We start from the raw sequence: 12,520 nt of genomic DNA, 5'->3' as shown, positions 1-12,520 counted from the left end.
GAGGCAAAGCTGCAAACTTCTTTAATTGCTAAGTTTGTTTACAATTTTCTCTATGGTCTCTCTTGTCGTGGATGAGTATTCATCGTACACACTCTTTTTATTAATGAAATAGACTCAACGCTTATCAAACAAAAATTTGTGCAATTTACTTCGTGTGAAAATAATCGATAAGGTACTAAATTAAATTTTCATAAGTAATTTACTTACATAATGTAACTTATTCAAAATTACACCTAATGTACTCGATATCGGTGGCAACTTTATGCTCGTGTAGTGCGATGACGTTAAAATGAATGTACCGTACTGCCATGTTGTGAAAAAAGAGAAATTTATGGCAGCCCAAAGATAAATTATTGCCTAAAGCTAAGTCGTACAATGCGACATTTCTTTTATTCAATGAAACTAAAATAAGGTTTTATGTAAAATTTATTTTTCTAACCTGTTGAGATGAAAAATTACTAATTAAATTTTTCTAAGTAATTTTGTCCAACAATATACCAAATAAATCTTCATTCTCTTAGTTTCATGTGACAATTCAAATTAAATTGAAAAGATAAAAGGAACAAATTGATTTTATAATTATATAAAGTAAACAGTTAGAAATTGCAGAAGAGTTAGAGAGACAATTTGGAAAGGATGAATTAATTGACTATTAGAATGATTATCTATAGCAATTAATAAAATATTAACTAAACTGGATTGCCTAACTACTAGGAGCAAGTCGACATCTATCTATCGATATATTACTAAAATTTAGTTGAACACAGTAAATGCTCCAAGTGAGAACACAATAAATGCTCTCCGGTATAACAAATTTCATGATCCCGATCGAGTGATTATTTCGAAGAAAATAGTTATTTTCTCCAATTCTTGTCCAGATTGGTCTCTACGTGTAAAGTATTCTTTCACAATCTCTCTCTTTTTTTTTTCGCTGTGTATAAATATTGACACCTATGAAAAACAAACCTCTAGCGCTCCCAAATAAATGAGACCTCACACTTTTGTCCCTGCGGAGTACATACTTTATTTTCATTTTTTTTCGAATATTATATGATTTGACACTATGCGTATCATCTCTATCTATTATCTTTTTCTAAATAATTATACATGTATCATGTACTTTACTTTTCTTTACAAATATCAATTAGATCTTTTTTTCAGTCCACATTAATTATTTTTATTTATAGACTTTCCTCTTATATATTGTATCTTTTCATGACTTATACTTATACGCTTATACGTAATATTTTTTTCTCTCCTTTTGTGTGAAATACTTTTTTCTCTCTTTACCCATATAAGAAGATCCAATCATAAAAATTAGTTTCATTGTTAATTTATTTTTCACAAATTTATACAATGATAATATTGTTATTTCATCAAGATACATTATATTCTCCGTTACTTAAAGTTATTTGCAAATTTTCAAATTATTTGATGCATCTTTTAGACCTACGGCGAAGCGCGAGTAAGTACCTAGTAGTAAATATGAAAACTAAAACGGAGTATCAATACCATTGCAAAATATATTAGAGTATGACCGTGCTATGCGTAGATTTAAAATTCATTTTAGATTTATAATTAAACCCTTTTTAAGTGAGATATATTGTATGAATTATTTTTTTGTTTTTTGAATTGTTAATTTACACAAATGCACTAGGCAAGTATACGTTTAACTTTAATAACTTTATAATATATTAGTAATTTTATTTTTTTAGTAATATGTAATTTTATTCGTTTATGTTAGTACTTGAATGGGGCAGTTTCAATTTTTTGTTCATATAAAATTAAACTCTATAATAAGTGAACTAGTGCTCTTGCCCACGGGCCTTTTTTCACATATTTTAATTAATATTTTGGGAAATATATTGTGGACATATAATGAAATGATGGCTTGTAGTATTGGTAGTTGATATTTGATAAATTACAATTACGAATTGAATGTAAATGATGAAGAGCATCAAGCATGTAACATGTAAAAACATTTACGTTCTTTTATTTTAAATAAAATATCTATAGTATATTTTCTTTTTTTATTTTAACACTATTAGCAGGGATATTATAATATTATAGTCTTCTTACCGAAATAATGGGTAACTCGAGATATTAGAATATATCCAAACTATTGGGGGGAGATCTTTTACGAAGGAGCACACGTTACACGGGCATTAACATTTATATATTTTGTAATTTTTGTGAAAAATATTTAAAAAGTACAATGGAATGATGGCTCACATTATTGTTAGTTTATGTTTTATTAATAATGATGGACAATTATGTAAAGCATTGAGAATATACTTAAAGTTAGTATAATACTTATTAAAATTAGATATAATATTTTTATATACTAAAAAGTATATATAATTTATTTCGTAATAATATTTATATATTACTAAAACGTATTGGGCCTTTGGCTCACCAAGCATGTCCCTGGCCCATTGTCTCATTCCACTGTTCTAACATACCGCAAAAAATCTCGTGCTCTCGGAGCTCTGTTACCTAAATTAAATGAAAAATAATAATAAATAATTAAATTAATGATTTTGATACAATTTTTTTAAACTAAAGTTATAGATACTTCTTAGTTCAAAATGTCAGGAATTCGAGTGCGCAATCACCAACGACGGCATCATCGCCTGCCTCTCCGTGATCGCCTCTGTCTTCTCTTGCCGCTAGAAATCTCTCACTCTTGGAGCTCTACTGCATGAAATAAACGGAAAATAATAACTAATAATTAAATAAGATTTTACTGTGATAGATCATAGTAGATACAAAGATAGACTAAGAAGTTACATATGCTTCTACTATGATAGATTTTTAAATAATTAGAGAAGACATTTATTGGGATTTGATCTTACAACTATATCGCGTTGTCTATTTGTCAAATGTATTTGCACTAGTAAATCAAAATTTATCTATATATTTGATTTTTCTGAAACATTATTTAATGTCGAGAACTTCAGGAATTACAAACTAATAGAAAAGATAGAAAGGGAATAAAAGTAAGATAATGTCCTTGAGATGTAGTCTCTAATAATTAGCAAGAATGCACATGCAATTATGTTAATTGAACCAATCCAAAACATGAAAAAAAAAAATCTGAAAATTCTTTTAGCATCGCGACTTTGTGAAGGGCTCTTTGGTTTGCAAACAAATTGAGACAATTCACAAAATCCACATTATCCAAATACTCCATATTCACTCATATACTTAATTCAAATACAACAAACTCCTCACATGGTCATTAAGATTAGAGCTTCACTCACAATACTAACTTGTAATACAACGTCGCAACCATCGTCTCCTCAAGACTATCTCTAAATTAATCGTATACCAATTTTTTTTCTGAAATTGAGGAATAATCTCACAGTTCCTATTTTAAAGCAAACCAATTAATATAATTCAATAAAAAAAATGAAAACTGGACAAATTTTATCAAATCCAATCGACTTAGAAAAGCATACGATAGCCAGCTTGACGGGGTGCAAGTTATCACCGTAGACCTCGGTAGTGCCCGTGAGCAGTATGCAGGCCTCAACCCACTTCGCCAACCCTAGCGTGTTGAGAACTGCAACCACATTAGTCTAGTAACATCAAACAAACTGAGGAACAACCCCACAATCCCTATTGCAAAGCAAATCAATTAATTTAATTCAATAAAAAAGGTTGAAAACCGAACGGATTTTATCAAATCCAATCAATTTACAAAATGATTTGATGACCAGGCTTTCGGGAGGATGGATCCAAATCGTCCAGCGATGGTCATCATCGGCTTGGATGGGATAGCAAAGTAGAACACGATGGTGATGACAATGCCGACCACGATGCAGAGCAGGCGCCTCTCGGAGCATGTAATGGAACAGGCAGGTCTGCCACAGCAATAGCTTGTCGAGCTTCGATAATTAAGAGTCTAGCACAGAATGCACGCAGTAGTCTTGGTAAATTAACTCTGGTCGCCCATAATTTTGATCCTTCTCTCGTCCTTTGAGATCAAATGAAAATGTAACAACACAAATAAGAAGGAACAATATAGACTAATTCATTAGGGAAATAATAATTAGCTTAAAAAAGGAGTAATGTAGACTAATTAAATTCCATATGGAAATGGAAAAATAAATTACTCTTTATTACAATGCGATTATTTCCATAAGGAAAATCATAATTAGCTAAAAAAAAGGAATAAAGAAGGAAATAAATTGTCCTTTATTGCATTAGATTTATTTCCATATGGATGCATTCGACGTTCGATGAGAAGCCAAGAAAGGAGGAAAAAAGTTGACATGACAAGTTATTATCAAACGAATGGAGGTCTCTCATCGCTCGAGTCCGAGGAGTCAGTTTTAATGTAATATAAATGGATAAGAAGGAACAATATAGACTAATTCATTCGAGAAATAATAATTAGCTTAAAAAAGGAGTAATGTAGACTAATTAAATTTCATATGGAAATGGAAAAATAAATTGCTCTTTATTGCAATGCGTTTATTTCTATAAATAAAATCATAATTAGCTTAAAAAAAGAAATAATGTATTTCTATATGGAAAAGAGGGAAATAAATTGCCCTTTAATGCATTAGATTTATTTCCATATAGATGCATCCAAATGGACGTTCGATGAGGAGCCAAGAAAGGAGGGAAAAAGCTAGCGCAGCAAGTTATTATCAAACGAACAGAGTCTTTCATCGCTTGAGCCCGAGGAGCCAGCTTTAATATAATATAAATAGAAAATAGATTATATATACAATGAGCAAGAGTGAGACCAGTGAAGAGAAATATAGGGAGAGAAAAATGAGAAGAAAAGGGGAGGTCAAGTTATATATAACTATCAAAATATCCAAAATTAGTCTTTTTTAATTGATTGATTACTTTTCTACTGCCTCCCTTACCTTAAGTCGAATCTCCTCCGTCCACTTTCTTCATGAGACTTTAATATCATTCATGAATTAAAAAAAAAATCTCCATCGACAAATGAAGTTTCTAAGAGACTAAAAGCTTCAGGTGCTCAAGTTTGCATAATTATAACATATTAATACTGAAAATGAAGTTTCTAATAGAGTAAAGCTTCAAGAATGATAGAGAAGTGGACCCGTCTTTGTTTGATCTTAGTTTTTGTTCTCTTTCTCTTCTGGGCACTTGCTCCGTAAACCACCGAAGACGGAGGAATCGGGAGAAATCGATTTGAGCAAAATCGGAGGAACAACACCAAACCCACCGCGCCCCCCCCCCCCCCCCCCCCCCCCCCCCCACAACAAACAAAGTCGTGCCCCTTGGTTTTTTTTTTTCCCCTTAAATTTCATTTTTTCATTTTTATTTTCTAAAATTATAATTATTTTAAAATTGATTTTTGACAGACAATGTCATTTTTTACGGAATATAGACGGTTGGACTAAAGTGGTAAAAAAAAGGTTGGGGAAGAGAATGGCACAAAAAATACGGTTTATGACCAAAACGACAAAAACGTGAAAGGTTGAGGACTAAAATTGTATTTTTTTCTCCTAAATTCATAGATATATTGATGAACTTATTTATTTATTTGATAAATATGTAGTTAATATAAATATATGGATTGTACTTATAAGTTATATCTGAGCCAATCTCTCTATTAGAGATTGTGATTTAAGTGGTATTTAATAATCCCAAAAAATAATCGTTAACATTTACCAAGCCAAAGAAGGGAACGTTAACGAGAAAATCATCAAAACCGCAACGTATACTTAGGATGTTGATCCACAGAGTTCATCAAATTTTATAAGACTGGAGTCGGAAACAACAGAAATACACATGCCGATTGCGCCTTTTCTTTTACGTGCCCATCATTTACCACCACAAAGACAATCTTAGCCCATCATATTATCGATAATAACACAAAATCGATTATGATTAACTATAATCCATAGAGCATCTGCATTACTACAAGAGTATTTTTCCAACTCTATATTATCGACAAACACAAAAAGATCAATAACACCAAACAAAGCAAAAGAAATTAGCTACATAAGATAACAAAACAACTGCACTTCTTAGGTCGACTCACAACTTAATGATTAAATACTGTTCTTCATCATCAGCATCATACGAACTTCTGAGAGACCATCAACTACTTCTTGTGGAGATTGCGGAAGTAATCTTTAGGGTCGCGCGCGAAGTCATCCCTGTAGATGCGACCAGTCCCTCCCGGGGCTTTCATTGTCTTCCGATCCCCAGAGCTCCCGAAAGCCCATGCTATGCCCCCTGCTATCGCCAGCCCTGCCATCACTAACCCCGCTACTACCTCTCCGATAGTTGTGCTGTTCTGATTGCTCTCATCACTGTAAGAGGCATCGTCTCCATTGCTTCTGGTGCTCTCCATGCTCTTGCAACAGCCTCTGCCTTTGAGTGATTCCAAAGCTGCTCCTGCTTTGTGACAAGAAAGAAGAGTCATCCAAATTTATAAAGGGGTGATTTACTGTTTTCCCCAAGTCCTTAGTCCATAAGGAAATAAGTGAGAAAGGTGCTTTTTTTTTTTTTTGCTCAATAGTGGGAAAGGTGCTTTAGTCTATAAGGAATTACTGTTTTTTGCTGATTTCCCAAGCCCTTAGTCCATAAGGAATTAAGTGGGGACGGTGCTTCTTCCGCGGACAAATCGAAGTACAAGCAGCGTTAATGCAACCGTCTCTTACTCTTGATAGATGCTTTTTCATTTACTTGTTCATGTTCCCAATGATCCTTCAGTAGTCGAGAAAATATTAAATGAGACTAATTACCATGCCAATTCATCTCACCAAGAAGACAAAAGAGAAACGAAGAGGAGCACGCGAGCAACAATTAAAATCGGGTGGACGGTAGTTCACAAATCTCGTCTACGTGGAAGTTATGGAGATCATCCCAGCAACATCTTGTTGTCTCCTAAAATGACCGTAGGATCATTGGGAACATGAACAAGTAAATGAACTATAATTTCAAAAAAATTCCCATTAACAATTATAATATCTTAAACATAGAAGGCAGATTAGCCCTCTGCTAATCAACAAGGAATATATCGACAAATTGAATACGAATTCAATAAAATTTATACTTAATACAACATGTTTTAAATAATAAGAACCCAGTAATAATATAATGGACTAATCGATGTTATTCTTGGTTCTTATCTACATAGTAACTTCCATTACCGGGTAGGAAGAAAGCATTGCTTTCACACTTATGAGCTAATAAATGATAGGTTTAAATGTGCCTACACTATCGATGAAATTTAAGGAGATATGAATTAGAGGGTGTGAACTGTGAAGTCTTGTGGTGGTAGTTATTTGAAAAATTGCCCTTTGCTTTTGCTGTCTTGATAGAGATACATATTTGGAAGCAGTCTTTCGTGGCAGGGATGGACCAAGGGAGGTTGATGGGGCCAGTTGTCTCTCATAAGATTTTGACCGTCAACAGAAATTTACTTAATATTGTTAATTCTTTGATTCTCAACGAAATTATATATATTCGCCTCTTCATTCGAAAAACTTTATACTCATATTTGCACATTCAAGGACTTCATCACACCTTAATCTAAATCCTGCCGTATGTGAGGTTTAATTTTAGTTTTCCGTATTGAATGATATGGAGCCCATCGGTGTACACACTTAATTGAATTATTGGTGATATGGCAAATGAAAGGTTCGCTCTTCGAAATTAAGAAAGTATATTTCCCTTCATTACAAGGTATCTGATTGACCAAGTTGGGGTCGCAAGCAGGAGAAATGGAGAGATAGTGCATGGTCGACTATGGATGTGACTATACAGATTCATCAATCAATCAATCAATCAATTATAATATATAAAAGCTGAGCAGAGACATCGTGGAAGGTCCATTGGCTAACCCTAAGCTCACTTACTTTCCTTTTATGGGCCAAGGCTGGCTCCATCAAGTAATAATATTTGAACAGAAGAAAGTAAACGGAGACAGCAGGCGGTGCGATGACTTTGATCACAAAGATATCTGATTTTTATATCTTGAAATGATGCAAGGTGGGCTCTCAGTGACCCCCGTCGAGCATCCGGCTTCACCATGCTAGAGACGATTCAGGAAGAAGAGGAAGTTGAGGGAGGATTATGAGGAATCACAGTAAAAAAATGGAGGAATAAAACACAGCAGCAAAGGCTGGTGCGGAATTTTCGGGTTCTGCTCTTGGTCTATGCTTTAGTAAAGGTACAAAGTGGTCCAATAAGGCAAAGATCATGTCCCAAATCAAGATCAACTATTTTATGCCAGTTTTGATTCTCAATTTTTGGAAATTTCCAAGTTATAATAACGTTCGTGATAGTCAAACTCATTCAATGTACTCGTATTGTACGGTTTGACGAAGGATCAAAACCATGACTGTTATGTTTTGGCAAAAGTCTCTTCTCTGGACGCTGTAAGCAATGAACTATATCAACTAAAAGACTTCTTATATCTTTATCTGAGAGGAAGTCCAGATACGGAAATACCACGGTATATAACGTTATTAAAAAAAATCTAATAACAAAAATCAACTAAACTTGGAGTATAATCATTTCATAACCATCAATGTCTAAATACAATTTATACATTATACTTGATGCAAACATTTTTACCAATCTCGCGGAGTAGAAGGACCACTTTATGTTCTGCCGATATTTATGAAATACATTTGTTATAAATAACTCCTTTTATTCGCGGCTTTACTTGTGTACCATACAAGTGCTAGTTTCACGGGGTCAACGGAAGCGAAAAAGGAACATAAATTTAAAATTTCCTACCCGTGAAATTAATCCCAAGATCTACTAAAAGAATAAGAGTAAATAAAAGCGTACTTTGAATATTTAAAATTGTCGACCGAGCATCTCACGCGTGACGCCTCTACCGGTATCCACACCAACTTTGTCAACGAGTTTTCGAGATCGGCGATACTAATTACCAACACTCGAAAGAAACATCAATGCGACACCCAAAATTTATTAAACTAATAGGATTAATTAAAGTTGCACAATTCAACTTTGACTTTTCCTACAATTATACACGTATACACTTATATATGCATACACTATCACATACATATATATATATATATATATATATGCATACATTCACACTAACAGACTGCCATATATATATACACATATATATAGGCTTGGGGAAGGGGGCAATTTGCTTGTCCCACCAGTGTGGGATTAACCCAAAATGGATTTTCACAAGCCATGTGTATGTATAAATGTCATTAAACCATTGGCCCATGTGTGTTCACATGGATTGTGTATTAATTGGGTCCATTTAATCTAATAAATCGAGTCTAATTAATCGACAAATTTAATCTCATTAAATATCCGATTAATCGGTCGCACCATAAATCATCTAATCTCTATTAGACGATTTTATTGTTTCAAAATATCTCGTCAATTTAGTCGTAGTGTGTGACCCTGTAGGTTTCCAATTACGTTGACAGTAATATCGAAATCTCTATTTCAATATTACAAACAGTGAGCGGCATCTAGCAATGCATCACTATTACTCAAGTAATCGGAAAGTCAATTTTTCGACGAACCTTGTGACCTACCCTACCGGGTAATATAATCCCTTTGTCCTCTATATCTCTATTGAGCTCAAGGCATGGTCGATGACATCCTTGTATGGCTCAATATCTCTTTTTCTTGGTTTACCGGGTAAGTCTATAAGAACAAATGAGCTCGATATCGCTATATCAACTCATTTGGATATGCATACACTTTTAGACTTAACCACCAAGTGGCCCTAAGATATCGTTCCCGTTTCGTAGGAGGAACAAATCCTATCTTGGTTACTCACATTCCTCTCCATGCTTTGTGATATACCCAATAACTGTCTTTATAATCAGCATGTTACGGTAGCGTTTGACAGTATCAAAGTATATGACATTACATGTAGGAATCCATGGTGATCTCAAGTCAAAGGACCATTACACTATAGTCACTTTGAGATATGCTAATGACAGTCACGTAACAACCCATGTAGCAATCTCATGGCGGGTCAGTCCAATACACATTACTCTTAATGTATACATGTGGTGTGACTTGATATCTCCATATCCATAATCTGTGAGACTTGGTCATCAATCAACACCCACACTAGTCTAACCGTATTATCATTGTCCTAATTAAGGATAATACTTTGACTAGGGACATTTAGGAATAATGTTTGGTAATTATAGGATCTCACAATCAAGTCACACTTGATGCCTATTGAACCTACTATTCCAAGGACATTATTATGTAAAATCATATTTTAGTGCAATCTACACAATAACATAAATGCCTCGTAATATAATGAAATACATGTCATATTACAAAACTGATAATAGATTGCCTCTGGGGCATACACCAATTCCTAACAATCTCTCACTTGCACTAGAGCCAATCTGGCATCTGTCTAATGCCAATAGATCTAGTGTGAGCCTCGTGCTTGTGCTGCACAAGAGGCTTCATAAGTGGATCTGCGAGATTCTCATCTGTTGGTATTCTGCATATCTTCACATCTCCTCTATCGATGATCTCGCGAATAAGATGGAAGCGCCTGAGTATATGTTTGGATCGCTGGTGGGACCTGGGTTCCTTAGCCTGCGCAATGGCTCCATTGTTGTCACAATAGAGATCCACTGGGTCTGCGATGCTAGAAACCACAGCAAGTTCTGTCACGAACTTCTTGATCCAAACGGCCTCTTTTGTGGCATTAGAGGCAACAATATACTCGGCCTCTGTGGTAGAATCGGCTACTGTCTCCTGCTTGGAACTCTTCCAACTTACAGCACCTCCATTCAGGCAGAACACATACCCTGACTGCGATCTACTGTCATCCTTATCGATCTGGAAGCTAGCATCGGTGTAACCTCTTACAACGAGCTCTTCTTCGCCTCCATATACCAAAAACATCTCTTTAGTCCTTCGTAAGTACTTAAGGATGTTATTTACTGCGATTTAGTGTCTCTCACCTGGATCTGATTGGTATCGACTCGTCATACTCAAAGCATACGAGACATCCGATCGAGTGCATAACATAACATACAAGATGGATCCAATAGCCGACGCATATGGAATCCTATTCATGCGGTCCCTCTCCTCTCGAGTAGAAGGACTCTGAGCCTTCGAAAGGCTTATGCCATATAACATAGGCAGCGACCCTTTCTTAGAATCCTGCATGCTAAAACGCCGAAGCACTTTATCTATGTATGCACTCTGACTTAGGCCAAGCAGTCTCTTGGATCTATCTCTATAGATCTTGATACCTAGTACGTAGGTAGCTTCGCCTAAGTCCTTCATAGAGAAACACCTTCCCAACCAAGTCTTCACAGACTGTAGGGAAGGAATGTCATTCCTGATCAGAAGTTTGTCATCTACATACAACACCAGGAAGATCACTACGCTCCCACTAACCTTCTTGTAAACACAGGGTTCATCTTCATTTTTAATGAAACCAAACTCTTTGATTGCATCATCAAAACAAAGATTCCAGCTCCTAGAAGCTTGCTTCAGCCCATAAATAGACCGTTGTAGGTTACAAACCTTTTTGGCACTATGTGGATCGACAAAACCCTCAGGTTGTGTCATATACACATCCTCGAGGAGCTTCCCGTTCAGGAAAGTAGTTTTGACATCCATTTGCCAGATCTCATAATCATAATAAGCTGCAATTGCAAGTAAGATCCTGATTGATTTAAGCATAACCACCGGGGAAAAGGTTTCGTCATAGTCAACACCATGAACTTGTCTAAAACATTTTGCCACAAGTCGGCCCTTAAAGATAATCACATTACCGTCCATATCAATCTTCTTCTTAAAGACTCACTTACACCCAATGGGTTTTGCCCCTTCAGGTGGATCAACCAAAGTCCATACTTGGTTAGTGTACATGGACTCCATCTCAGATCTCATGGCCTCCAGCCATTTCTCAGAGTCATGGCCTATTACAGCTTTCGCATAGGTTGTAGACTCATCATTATCTATGAGCAATACGTTATTATTTTGAGTCACGAGAAATCCATATCTCTCGGGCTCATGACGTATCCTACTAGACCTACGAGACTCCTGTGTCACCTGTGCAGAAGATTGTGCCACAACACCTTGTGGTACTTGTTCTGCAACATCACCCGTCGATTGGTCAATGTCATTTTGTGGTAGAACTTTCCCAAGTTCTAATTTTCTCCCACTAGTTCCTTTGGAGAGAAACTCTTTCTCAAGAAATACCGCAGTTCGAGCAACAAACACTTTGCCCTCGATGGGATTATAGAAATAGTATCCTCGAGTTTCCTTAGGATACCCCACAAAGTAACATTTGTCCGATTTAGGACCAAGCTTATCCGAAGACAATTTCTTCACATAAGCTTCGCAACCTCATATCTTTAGAAAAGACATCTTGGGACACTTCCCATACCACATCTCATATGGTGTCCTTTCAACTAATTTCGACGGAGCATTGTTTAATATGAAAGCAGCTGTCTGTAGAGCATATTCCCAGAAAGAGTCAGGTAAATTTGCATGACTCATCAAAGATCGAACCATATCTAATAAA

This window comes from Punica granatum, chromosome 3 (assembly GCF_007655135.1).
Source record: "Punica granatum isolate Tunisia-2019 chromosome 3, ASM765513v2, whole genome shotgun sequence".
In the NCBI taxonomy this organism is placed as follows: Eukaryota; Viridiplantae; Streptophyta; class Magnoliopsida; order Myrtales; family Lythraceae; genus Punica; species Punica granatum.
Note: the sequence above shows the minus strand (reverse complement) of the source record.